Genomic DNA, 14,656 nt, shown 5'->3' with positions numbered 1-14,656 from the left:
TTTATTACGCTATACTGCCTTACTAGTTTTGTGCTAAAGTGGAAGAATACTGTGAATTCTTAAGTTTTTCCATTCATTGCCAGCATTACCCTTCTAAAGTAAAATAAAATAAAATAAAATAAAATACCATTACTCACATTATAGTGCCACCTGAGTTTACTAAGAAAGTAGAAAAAAAAAAAGAAAACGCGATTTTCTTGATAACATTAGCATTCACATTCCTAGAAGAAAAGTGTACTGTAATGTCACTTCTATTGACAAAAAATACAAGTCTCTTGTGTTTTTATCAGGTGTTTACAATAGGTCAGTGTTTTGGCTAGGGTGTTTAACGCTTTTTGCCATTTACGGTATATTCTGTAGCCTTCTAAAACTGCTTTGAGAAACTTTAACATGTAGAAATGTTTAGTTCACTTATTGCAGGCAATTAAAATAGTTAAGGGAGGAACATTAGCTAATAAAATGTCTTAATTTGGATAATATCCAAATAATAGGTGTCAAAATGATGAATTAATAGCTCTTAAAACTGACTTGCCAAACTGCTATTCAACCAATTAAGCCACATGAGTAAGTAGCAAGAATATAACATTTAGATGACTATTAATTGGTAACTATGCTAAGAACCTGTAATTCAAATTCAGTATGTTTGGCTTTCTAAAAGAAGAACCAAATAAATATTGGTTTAATAAATTCGCTTCACAGCAATTGACACTAGAATTGAGTGTGAATTCAAATATTTTAGAAATAATAAACAAAATGTACCTTTATGGATTGTAAACTGAATCATGGATTTGAAGGCAGGATGAGAGTTCTTCATGCCCATGTTGCACATTGCAGTATCTGTGGCACACAGTCAGCCTTCAAGAGGTATCCCTACTTCGGCTACTCATGACTGAGTTTGCAATCATCCTGTCCACCATCAATTTAAAATTGGTAGTTTCCATGATTTATCTAGCAGGGGGGTGAGTGGGGTAGAAGTATAGATGAAATAAGACTCTCCATGAATACTCAATAAGATAAATATAAGCTGAAACTTCTCCTGCTAGTTATGATGGAATAACTGGTATTGGACTTGTCCTCCTATTGCAAACAACTAGAAAGTTGGAGTATCTGAGGGGACCAAGAGTGGGGAGGCCGAGGCAACTGTAATTTGTAGAGCAAAGAACTTAGATAATAGTGCTGTGGAAGGAAGGAAGGAAGGAAAGAAGGAAGGAAGGAAGAAAAGAAAGAAGGAAAGAAATAAGAGAAGAAAGAAACAGAGAAAGAGAAAGGAAGGAATGGAGAAGAAAGAAAGGAAGGGAGGAAGGAAGGAAGGGAAGAAGGAAAGAAAGAAGAAAAGATAGAAAAATAAAGGAAGGAAGGGAGGAAGGAAGTAAGAAAGGATGGGAGGAAGAGAGGTAAGGAAGAGAGGGAGGGAGGAAGGAAGGAAAAGAGGAGGGGAGGAAGGAAGGAAGATAGGGAGGAAGGAAGGAAGAGAGGAAGGCTGGAAGGAAGGAAGAGAGGAAGGGTAGAAGGAAAAAAGAGAGGAAGGGAGGAAGGAAAGAAGGAAGGAAGAAAGAAAGGAAGGGAAGAGGAAGAGGGGGGAAGGAAGGGAGAGAGGAAGGGTAGAAGGAAAAAAGAGAGGAAGGGAGGAAGGAAAGAAGGAAGGAAGAAAGAAAGGAAGGGAAGAGGAAGAGGGGGGAAGGAAGGGAGAGAGAAAGGGAGGAAGGAAAGGAGGAAGGAAGGGAGGAAGGAAGGAAAGAAAAGAGCTCAAGGAGTCTGTGTAGCAGTCTCCTTGCATCTGTTTCTAAATACTAGGCTGAATATTCATAAAGGGAAACTTCACATTGCTTTTTAAAGAACCGCTGGGAAGCTATAAACTGAAAAATTCCCAGAGCACCCACAGAACTAGGAGACATTTGAGTTCCAACCAACCAAAGTGAAAAAAACCTTATTGAACACCTGGGGCACTTAGTAGAGACTCCAGAAGGATAATCCTTTACTGGTAGGGTTAAACTAGCTCTAGAGTAAAGGCTTCCCTAGACCCACCCTAACAAAGCTTTCCAAAAAGATTCAAAAGAATAAAGATAATCTGCAGGTAAACTAACTACCTTCAAAACAAAATTCACTTTAAAGAAAAATTTTCCTTCTGGAGCCGCTGCTGCCAGCAACATGTCCAAGGTTAATTCAGAGGTGCATGGGGCCAGCTAGCCTGAGCTTTCTCACCTTCAAAGTCTATGCAGCTCCAAAAAAGGACTCACCTCCAAAAAATCCCATGAAGGCTGATGAGTTTTCATTCTACTCAGTTCCCAAGGGTCAATATAAATACGTGGAGGAGTTAAGAACCCAGCTGGAAGAAAGCATCTCTCAGCTCCAGCATTATCATGAGCCACACACAAGCTGGTGTCAGGAAACATACTCCCAGACTAAGCCCAAGATGCAAAGTTTGGTTCAGTGGGGGTTAGACAGCTATGAATATCTCCAAAATGTATCCTCTGGGTTTTTTTCCAAGACACGGTGCTATAATTTTGCTGGCCTTGTTGGACTCCTTTTGGCTAGAGGTTCAAACAGAAAGAAGCTCCACCTGGTTTCATGGCATTAGCTGCCTCTGTCTATCACCCACAACAAGCTATTGTGTTTGCCCAGGTCAGTGGGGAGAGATTATATTATTGGGGTTTACAAAGATATATAGTCATAGAAGATATATGGAAGGAGCACTTTCAAAAGCCAGGAAATGAGAATTCACCTATAAATAAGTAGAAAACGCCATGCTTTGCCCATTTTAATCAGTTATAGGTAAACATTGGAATCTCCTTACAATAAACCAGGGCTTCTACAGAAAAATGGCAGAGAAATCAGTATTGAATGTATTAAATTTGCATTCTTCTTCAGGAAAATCTATACTAGGCCTCTGTTATCTTGGGTGATGCTGTCCTACAACCAAACTAATCTGAAATCCTTTCACCTAAAGATAACGTATAAGCCTTAGAACTCCTCATTCTCATGTTGCTATTTATGTACATAATTAAAATACAAGTAAAAGAAAAGAAATTTTTAAATGCAGACATTTAAAGCCTAAAATTTGTATACTAAAATCAGTATACAAAAAATTATTAGTAGGCATGTGAAGAAGCAGAAAAACGTACAGGGCAAATGAATCAATAGAAAAAGACCAAGAAATGACAGCAATAATGAAATTCACAGATAAGGACTTTCAAACACCTATTTAAAATATACTCAAAAATTCAAAGGAGGCCAGGCACGGTGGCTCACACCTGTAATCCCAGCACTTTGGGAGGCTGAGGCAGGCGGATCACCTGAAGTCAGGAGTTCAAGACCAGCCTGGTCAATATGGCGAAACCCAGTCTCTACTAAAAATACAAAAATTATCTGGGCATGGTGGTGCACACCTGTAATCCCAGCTACTTGGGAGGCCGAGACAGGAGAATCGCTTGAACCCAGGAGGCGGAGGTTGTAGTGAACCAAGATTGCACCACTGCACTCCAGCCTGGGTGACAGAGCAAGACTCCATCTCAAAAAAATAAAAAAAAATTTAAAGGAAAATATGAATATAATGAGGACAGAGATGACACATATAAAAATAATACAATTGGAACTTCTACACTGAAAAATGCATTATCTGAAATGAAAAAATTAGTTGAATGGGTTTAAGAGTAGTTTAGATACTATAGAAGAAAAGATCAATGAACTTGAAGGCATAACATTAGAAATTATCCAAACTGAAGCATATAGAGGGAAAAAAGTTTGTTAAAAAAAATAGAGCCTCAGCGATCTGTGGAACAATATTTTGCAGACTTTCATATGTATATTTGAATTTCTGGAAAAAGGGAGAGCAGGAAGGCAGAAAAATTATATTTGGAAAGATAATTTCTGAAATATCTCCAAATTAGATGGAAACTATAAACTCATAGATCCAAGAAGCTCAACAAACTGCAAGCAAGATAACTCCCCAAAAAACTATACCAAAGCACATCTTAATCAAACTGCTAAAAACAAGTGATAAAAAGAGAAAAATCTTAAAAGCAGGCAGAGAATAAAAGACACATTACTTACAGGGAAATAAGCTTAAAAATATCTGCTAGAAAAAAATGAATTTTACAGTGCCAAAAGAAAAAAAAGTCAATCTAGAATTCTACATTCAATGATAATGTCCTTCGACAAATTAATATGAAATAAAAAATTTTCAAACAGACGTTGAAAAAAAATTGTTGCCAGAAGACCTTCATTTCAAGAAATACAAAAGGAAGTCTCAGGCTGAAGGAAAATTAAAACCAGAGAGAAATCAGAAGTGCTAAATATGTGGATACATATAAAATAATATTTTCTCTTTTTAAAATTTCCTTGAAAAAGAATTGACCTTTTAAATCAAAGATAATAACAATGTATTGTGAAATTCATAATACATAAAAGTAAAGGCTATGACAACAACAGCACAAAGAATGAGAGGGTGGAAATAGAAATATCCATTGGAAGGTTATTATATGAGAAGTGGTACAGTATTATTTGAAGGTGAATGTGTTAAGTTAAAGATGAAGATATAAATTCTAGAAAAGGCCAGGCTTGGTGGCCTTTTCCTGTACTCCCGTACTTTGGGAGGCCAAGGCAGGTGGATTGCCTGAAGTTAGGAGTTCAAGAGCAGCCGGGCCAACATGGTGAAACCCTGTCTCTACTAAAAATACAAAAAATTAGCCGGGCATGGTGGTGAGCGCCTGTAATCCCAGCTACTCTGGAGGCTGAGGCAGGAGAATTGCTTGAACCCAGGAGGCAGAGGTTGCAGTGACCTGAGATTGTGCCATTGCACTCCAGGCTGGGCAACAGAATGAAACTCCATTAAAAAAAAAAAATCCTAGATAAAGTACCAAAAATAAATAAATAAATAAGTGTAGCCAATAAGCTACTCTTAGAGATTAAATGGAATACTAAAACATAGTCAATTAATCTAAAACAAGGAAAAAAGGGACATAGAACAGACGTGGCAAACAGAAAACAAATAGTCAAATGGTAGATTTAAAGGTAACCATGTTACTAATTACAGGAACTATAAATGTCCAAACTCCTGATTTAAAAAGCAGAGATTGTCAGGATTTTTAAAAGGAAGACTCAGTGATGCTGTCTACAAAAAACAGTATTTTAAATATGAAGACTCACATAGCTTAAAAGTAAAAGGATAGAAAAAAACATATAACAAGAAAACACAATTTATAAGAAAACTGGAGTGGATTTCTTAATATCAGACAAAATCAGCTTCAGGGCTATAAATATTAGTGGAGAAATTGTTGAAGCTGGGTGACCGCTAAAGGACAATTCACGATACTATTCTATCTACTTTTGTTTATTGTTGAGATTTTTCATAATATAACAGTAAAATTGAGAAGTGAGAAATGTGTTAAGACAAACAAGACTCTTGTCTGTGTGTGTGTTTGCACTGAATATACTCATCACTTATTTTGGTTACCCATTTTGAGACAAAAATAGCTTTACTGTTTTTGCATTATCAGTCTTATAGAGACCAATCTTTTCTTCCTTTATTACTCTAATTTCTCTTACAATGATTATAATACACACATTTTTGAAATAATGATACCTAGGGGTATTAGGGAGGGTTAATAATTCTCCTGGTGAATATGGGTATTAAGTTCTGGAAAACAGTGGTGGATTTCAGTTTTATAGAGTTCCCAGAATTACTACTTATTGAAACACTGTTTGGAACTCATATTTTATAGCTTTTTTTTCAAATAATACAGAACAGAAAAGAATGCTTTTTGTTATTAACAGAATTTTTTCTTTTTTCATAGAAAAAGAAAAGCAATTTGATAAAAAGGCATATAATTTACATGACAATAAAACACTTCACAAGTGCTATAAATAACATTTAGCCCAGTATTGAAAAGATTTTATCATTTAACTTCCTTTCTCTCTATTATTTATTCTTACAATAATTTCATACAGTTTATCACAGATAGGTATTATTTTATTTTCAATCTCAGCAAAGTTTTGTAGATAAGCACCTAAACTATTCTCATATTCAGAAGTCAGAAACAAAATATGTCTATATGCATTTTCTTTTCTAATTCACTAGGTATCACTCAAATTTCCATCAGAAACTGAAAGATAATATTCAACAGTATTTTACCAAATATACTGCCTTAGACACACAGCATTTTTCGTTATACAGTAATTTTAACATTGTATATTTTCATGAAAACATACAAAGCCCTTTCATATGGTAATTCATTAATATTTATTTAGCAAATATCATGTGCCAAGCACTTTCATGAACAGGAACATAGCTTTATTTGTTTTAATTTATTCCCTGATTTGTTTTGACAAGGATTTTAAAAGTGTTTTCAAAGATACATTGGATATAACTTGATTGCATGCATTTTCCAGCTAGGGATCATCTTAATGTCTAAGTCAGAACACATCATTGCACGCCTCTGCTCAAAACTTTCCAAGAGCTTCCTTTCCCTCCCAGGAAAGAGCCTGTCAGTTGCTTACATTGCTCACATTCGTGATTCTCGATCCTGGCTGCATATTAGAATTACCTAGGGCCCTTTTAAAACTTACAGAAGTTTAGGTCCCATTTCAACCCAATGAAATCAGGATTGGTTGCATCAAGTTGGGGGTTCTCCAGGTGGATTCAAATGTGCAGTCAGGGTTCAGAACCTCTACCCTGTACCCATCAAGCTTTACCCAACACATACAATCTTCCCCCATCCCTCCATCCCCCAAAACCTCTTCTACAACTTTCCCCATAACCCATTTCTCTCTAGCCACACTGGCTCCTCAAGGATCTTCCAACATGCTGGGCATACTCCCAGATCAAGGCCTTGGCCTCAACTAATCCCTCTACCTACAATTCTCCCAATCACAAGTCTTGCTCCCTCACTTCTTTCAGGTCTTTGCTCAAGTTCATCTTTGCATTGAGGGTTCCCTATCTCTGCTTTTTAAACCATACCCTCCTCCCACCATGCTCTGATACTCCCTAATCTCCCTTTCCTGTTTTATTTTGATTGGCAGCACTTGTAAGAGAAAGACATTTACATTAAGGAAGTGCAAAAATAGACTTGATTATTAGACTTCCTTTTCCTAAAAGTTCTATATTGGTTCACCTTAATTAAAACTGGCTTTCTTTTCACACAGGCTCCAGGCTTCAGCCATGGTCATTTGCTTCTTGTTTCTTCCCTTCTCTCTCCTGTGTTCTCCCTCATTCCTAATTTCTGTTTATTTCTTCATTAAGTACAGTTTAGCCTTCTCTTTAGTTAAAATTTCTCCTTCCAATACATACTGTTGGGAACTACTTGCACTTACAACTCTTTGTTAAGATAATTTCCTTAATAAAAATAGCTCTCTTCCACTTTAAGAACTATGTTGCCAACCATAGAAATAATTTTTCTCTGTTAAAAAATGGTTACGCATAAAGGCTGGGTGCAGTGAATCATGTCTGCAATCCTCACACTTTGGGAGCCAAGGTAGGAGAATCACTTGAGCCTAGGAGTTCGAAACCAGCCTGGATAATACAGCAAGACCCCATCGCTAAAAAACACCGCCTTTAAAAAAATTAGCCAGGCATAGTGGTTTGTGCTTGTAGTCCTAGCTACTCAGGAAGCTGAGGCAGGAAAATCACTTGAGCCCAGGAGTTCAAAGTTACAGTGCATGATTGTGCCACTGCACTCCAGTCTGGGTAAAAAAGCAAGACCCTGTCTCTATTTTTTTTTTAACTGTATACAAAGAAGAGAAAGAAAGAGGTTAAGTGACTTCCCCAAGGTAAAATATCTAGTAATTAGAATTCAAACCTAGATGGTCTGTGATAACTATATTTCTTAATTTGTTGATGATAAGAAAAAAAAAAGCCCTGGGTTAGGTAAACATTAGTATTGCCATATCACAGAAAAAGATACCAGCTCATCTTGTTCAGCTTTACTTATAAATAAAAAGACACTGATCTTTTCATTATATCACATTGTAACAGAAGCTGAAATACCTTATGTTGAGAAATTGTAAGTTTGGTTTATATAACAAATATAACTGTAATGCTCTATTTTGAGGAACTATAAATTTAGGGAGATATATAATTATAGCCAACAATTATATAGCATTTGCCAGGTGACAGGCACTCTTCTAAGCATTCTACATGTGTTAAAGTATGTAACTCATATAACCTATATGACAACCCCATGAGGTGAGAATTATTATCATTATCCTCATTTTATAGTCACACAGCTAATAAATGGTAGAGCTGGGATTTTAAACCAGGTAGTTTGATTCCAGAGTATGTGCTCTTAGTCACTCTGTAATATGAAGAAATAACTCCTACTTTAAATTCTGACCCTGCCCACACAGTTGAGGATTTACTATATGCCAGGCTATTCTAAGTGCTTTACACATCGTATTAATCCATTTAATCTGCTATTACAAAATACCTGAGACTGGGTAATTTATAAAGAGCAGGAATTTATTTCTCACAGTTCTGGAGGCTGGGAATTCTAAGGTCAAGGTGCCAGCAGATTTGGTGTCTGGTGAGGGCTGCTCCCTGCTTCCAAGTTGGTGCCTTGAACACTGTGTCTTATGGTAGAGAACAAAAAGGACAAAAGGGAGCTAGCTAGTTCCCTCGGGCCCTTTCATGAGGGCACTAATCCATTCATGAAGGCAGAGCCATCAGGACCTAATCACCTCCTAAAAGCCCCACCACTTAATGCTATCACACTGGCAATTCAGTTTCAACACATGAATTTTAAGGGGCATTCAGACATATGTTGTGTCATTTAATTCTTACAAAGTCCTGGTGAGGTAGGCATTATCACCCACATTTTACAAATACGGAAACTAAGGCTCACAGAGCTAAATTACGCATATATACTAATGGAGCAAATAGATGGTGAGCCAACACTTAAATCCATGTCTTACTATATTATAATATATTCTCTTTTCAGAATACATAGTGCATCTGGAAACATACACATACAAATACATACAAAATACATGGAATCCAAGTTCTCAGTGAACTTAGAAGTTAAAAAAGAAACGTGAACTTTTGATTTTGTTTTCAATTTTTAAAAATACAACAAAAATGATTGGAACCATGTTTTTCTCTTGACCTTAAGGGAAAGATGATGTCCTGTTTTTCGTATCTCAATACTAAGCACAGTGCTGGTGAATGAAAGAGCAAATATTCATTCCCATGAATAGGGATTTACTTCTTAAATTCTGAATTTTGGATATGATGGGCTCCTAAAAATGAGGTTTGTGCTTTAAATGCGATAGATATTGGAAGTTATCATATAAGCAGAAGAGATACTGCAGTATTTGGAAGATATTTAGCTTCACAAATAAATTAGCTGTAGACATTTGGCTAAATGAGATCTAGCCAAATAATATGTCTGAAATAAAATGGGCTATTAATATGGGGAATTTGGTTAAAGAAACTGCTTTTTGGGCTATGGAGAAAATGATCATAGTCAATAAAAGAGTTTAAGATTGTGTGAGTGTTTTTAAAAAGAAAGAGGATGATAAAAGTGTTCTGAATACAGGGTGTTGTCAATCTGGAAAGAGTGCTTGGAAAATATCACCTGATGGAGAGTAAGAGTAGTGTTTCTATGTGGGTTTCTACAATGAGCCATGCTGGGCAGGAGGCTAGGATGGGGTGGTAGGAGCTGTGGTCCCCAAATATGTCCACATCCTAATCTGAAACCTGTGGATATGTTACTTTATATGGCAAAAGGGTCTTTGCAGATGTGATTAAGTATATTGATGGTGAGATTATCCTTGTGTGCCCAATATCATTACAAGGGTACTTGTAACTGGAAAATGGCAGCAGGAGAGTCAGAGTTAGAGAAGGAGATGTGACATCAGAAGCAGAGATTGAGGTGATGAGCTTTAAAGATAAAGGAAAGGATCACAACCCAGGGAATGCAGACAGCCTCTGGAAACTGGAAAGGGCAAGGAAACAGTTTCTCCTCTAGAGCCTCCAGATGCTCTAGAGGAATACAGTTCTGCCTACACTTTAATTGTGAGACCTATTTAATTTAATTGTGAGACCCATTTTGGACTTCTGAGTTCCAGAACCATAAAACAATAAATGTGTTATTTTAAGACACCAATTGTATGGCAATTTGTTTCAAGACCAATAGGAAACTAATACAGAAGCCAAGTTATCAATCATCATCATGGTCAAAGAAGCAGTTTTTAAAGAGGACAAGGCTGAGGAAGCAAAAGAATATATCACTAAGAATAAGATTAATAAGTGGTGCTAGGTAAAATTTCCATATATACAAAATAAAAGACAAATGACATACTGTGAAAAACACCTGCAATAAATATGGCAGAAAAGAAATGCCATTATTATTGATAAAGAGCTTTTCCAAATTAAAAAAAAAATAGCATCCCTATGGCAAAGTAAGCAAAGAACATCAATACATAATACCTAGGAAGACTGTAAATGGCAGTAAGTATATGTTTAAAAAATAATCTCACTTCAAATGAAGAAATGCAAATTGAAACAAGACTGAAATACAATTTTTAATTTACAAAACTGGAGCAGGCTTTTAAAAAAATCATATTCAAAGTTAGCAAGAATTCCAATAGACTGGTAGTCTTAGCCACTGCTGATAAAAGTGTTTAGTCATGAGCTCTTTTTGAAAAATGAATTACTAATATTTATTAAAAGGCTTTAAAATGTTTACATGGTTTGATCCAGTAATTCTGCATTTAGGGATTGGGCTGGTAATTCTTTTGCCTCATCCATGTCTCCATTCCACCTCCTCTTTGTCCTACTCTATGTATTGTATAGATTAGATTCACAGGAGTCCTTGCTCTCTAGCTTCTAGCAGGGCTTAGCCAATGAAAGCACTTAAAGGAGCTCAGAGAGAAGAAAGGAGATTTGGGAGTATTTATTCCCCCCAACTGCTCCCTCCTTGCAGCCGTAGTTTTGTGAGTGGCATCATTCCTCTAAGCCAGTCCTTCTCAAACTTGAGTGCATCAGAATCATCTTGGGGCCTTTTTCCTAACTCAGTAGGATGGAGACAGGGCCCAGGAATTTGCATTTTCGACAGGTTCCAGATATTTCTGATGCTGCTGATCACAACACTACATTTGGAGAAGCACAGCATTAAAGCCATAGTTCTCCTGGGACGGTCTCTATTCCTTAGCTGAGACTTTCTCTGTGTTCCAGTGACCCTATAGCCTCCGCTTTCTCCTTCAGATACAGGTGCAGGTAAAGGCTTCTTTGACAATCCCTAAGTGTTTCACTGTTCCTTGTTGATTCCTTTATAATCCTGCACACACCTCTTGTAATCAGTCCCTTCATTTAATTCACTTGAATTGAACACTTTGAACATGTGCCATTAGTTTCCTGCTAAAACCCTGGCTGATGTAGAAATTTGTCCTGGGGAAATAATCAAAGATGAAGACATAGACTTATGTGTAAGGATGTGTTTTTGCAGCATAATTTGCAATAGCAAAAACATTAGAAACAAGGTATATGTTCAACAACAGGGGAAACTTAGAATATTATACATTTATGAGTGACTACATAACTATACTGACTAACCTGTGGAATACTCATGATGTTTAAATGAGAATAAGATATAAAACTATACTTAGAGAACATTCCCAATTTTTTAATTTTGTGTGGATATGCTGGTATAAGGTTTAAATTGAGGTGAAATTGGAAAGAGAGTGTAGTTTATTGAAGGAGGATTTGCTTTGCTGGTGTATTTGTATTTTTCTGATTGAATATTTTGAACCAAAAGTGTAATTCCTACTTAGATTTTTTTCTCACTTATTTCCAATTGGTATCAGCATGAATACTGCATTTTACATAAAATATAAATATGGTTAAATAGAAAAGAGTCAGAATTCTATTCTAGCAATGGAATTAATTCCTTATGTCACAACCATTTTCTATATGACCCCGTTTTAATACATGGATTCAGACAACTGTAATCCACAAATATTTACTGAGAGCCCGCCCTCAAAAAATTGACACTCTAGAAGGAAACATAAGACACAAGGATGCAATGTGGAATAGTAGAAAAAACACAACTTGGAATGAAAACACCAGAGTTGGAGTCTGGGCTATGTCATAACCACAATTAAGCAGTTCATAAAATTTTTTGCAGAGGATATAGTAGAATGTAAAGTAGAAAGCTCAATTATGTAATCAAGGAATCATGAAAAGCTTTTTAATTAGAGTCTAAATGCTCTGTGGCATGCATAATAGCAAGTATGTGTTTACTAAGTCAGAGTTAACATTAGTCTGTCCTTTCAATTCTTCTCCAATTCAGAACAGATATACACATTGTTCCCACTGCATAGGCATAATTACAAAATTTTGGAATATTGGTTACATTGAAAATGAATATTCAAAAACCAGAGCTGATGGTTAAAACAGAGGTGGCATTATTCTTAGAGGGAAAGTCAGAATACCCTGACTCTTAATTATGGTGGGTTTTCATAAAGAAGACTGGAAAGGCTGCTTAGGAATCTAGCTTATGAAAAGAAAATGTACAGGACAACATTGATGTGAGCCAGAGATAAAATAATAAAGAAAAATTATACAGCAGAAAGATGACACAATAGTGGACTAATGGCATCAAGCTGATATTGACTGAAGGGTTCAAATAAAATTTGAATGTAGGAGAAAATGGAACAGCAAATTGAAGGATATGAGCAATTAAAACATGATGATAGTTCCAATTCTGATATTTTCTGTCTTGATTACAGCATCCTTATATTCTAATTATCCCATTCTTTCATGACCACCAAACCTACTATTTGTACAAATAATAAATTCCAATTCTTTACTTTTCTCAGTTCTTTCAGAATACCTACCTACCCACTGCAACCCATTTGCCTTCCTACCCAGTATGACCCTATGGCCAGCCTTGCCAGTAGCACACTTGTTTGAACATTGGCCTGGATTCTGTGGCATAGCCCGTTTGCCGGTCTTCAAGCAAGGAAATCTCTACTGAATATTTTCTTTGCTCATACTCAAAAGATGCCATGCCTGGCTATAGAATCACAGAACTTTTGCCTAAAATGGTGATAAAGAACACAATAAAAATTCTCTTCTAAATTCCCACTGAACTAACCAGGAAAATATATGAAATGAGGGAAATTGTCTATGAACATAAGGTAAAACAAAAGATAGAGTCAGATTCTGTTAAGAAACAAAATTATCCTTCTTACCTACCTGTGAAGTAGGATTGAAATATGGCAACCTTTCTTCCTGAACATTACTCAGTGCCACAGTGACTGTGACTCAGTAACTAAAGTTATCAAAGTTCTACTTATTCTTAGTTACCTAGGTCATTTATTATCACATAGAGAAGTAATAGGGTGGCATTTTCAGGTATCCAAGGACTCAGAAACCAGATTGTCTTCCCAGGTAAAAATCCTGAAGGCCTACTTTAGGACCCCAAGATATTAATCAAAATTTAGATTCAAGAAGAAAAAAGTGGTGGCCTAAATGAATTGGAGTGATCAATAAGATGAGTTAAATATATAGAGATAAATTGAATTTATACAAATGGTCTATAAATTTGAAATAAAGCTACTTGGAACATATTATTTATACTATTTAGTACAAAGACAATTATGCAGTTTATGACTACATTTTAAATGAAAGAGAAAAACAAAAACAAAAACACAGGAGAGAAAGGAGGAATTTCACAAAGGGAGACAAAGCCCTGGGTGAAACGTTTTTCAAAAAAGGAAGTCAAGTTCTTACATTGCCCTTGATTTTAATAATTAGATGCTAATGGCCTAAGAATGGTTTAGTGGAAACAGGATGCTTTATTTCTCAATTACTGCAGAGAAAAAGAGCAAATTAATAGTCCATACCTAAGAAGAGGAAAGAGATTAAAACTCAAGAAGTATAAAATAAGACATTTTATTTCTTAACAATTAAAATGGTCATTTGCTGATTTTTCTGCCCCGCATCTCTGCATTTTTCTGGGAAAAGCACTCCATTCCCCCATCCCCACTGTAATCATAGACTCCAAATGGAGTCCAATATGGTTTTTAGATGATCTTATTTCCCCAGTCTAGATAATCTAGAAGTGACCCTCTAACTTAAGCTGAGTCAATCATAGAACATCATCTTCCTCACCCACTCACCATCCGGTCCTATAAACTGGTACAGCACAGAGGCATATAGCATCTGGCACAAACTGTGACCATCATGCTCCTTCTTCAGGGTTTGTTCAACTGGATCTTCGGGGAGGCATTTTTTTTCTCTAAAGAGATAAAGCCGAGAGATGTGTGACATGGTGTATGTGGAGAAAACTAATCAGAGAGAAGCAAAGAAGGGAGGCTGAGTAAGAGAATACCGGTGGTATCAAGTGTCTGGCTCAATGGGTCTCTAGCTGCACTCGTGTAGGAGCCACTGAATTTCCATTTTGCCTAAGCTAATTTGAGATAAATGTCTACATCTTGCAACCACATACTATGCAAATGGAAGAATTATGATTGTAAATGTAAATGAGCTTAATTCTCTTAGTAAAAAGTCAAAGACTCAGATTGGAATGGAAAATGAAATCTAGTTATTTAAAGAAAGGCATCTAAAATAAAAGATTACAAAAAGATTAAAATAAAATAATTTGTAAATACAAACCAGACAGATACAGAAGACAAATATAATTCAAAGCTGAAAGCATTC

General features: G+C 36.1%; 1 pseudogene; it reads left to right on the top strand.

The window, feature by feature from the left end:
* Positions 1-799: 799 nt before the first annotated feature.
* Positions 800-2,857, top strand: LOC100995575 (MICOS complex subunit MIC26-like; annotated as a pseudogene).
* Positions 2,858-14,656: the final 11,799 nt, after the last annotated feature.

The sequence above is a fragment of the Pan paniscus genome, chromosome 10 (assembly GCF_029289425.2).
Source record: "Pan paniscus chromosome 10, NHGRI_mPanPan1-v2.0_pri, whole genome shotgun sequence".
Lineage (NCBI taxonomy): Eukaryota > Metazoa > Chordata > Mammalia > Primates > Hominidae > Pan > Pan paniscus.
Note: the sequence above shows the minus strand (reverse complement) of the source record. Positions and strands in the feature narration are given on the sequence as shown.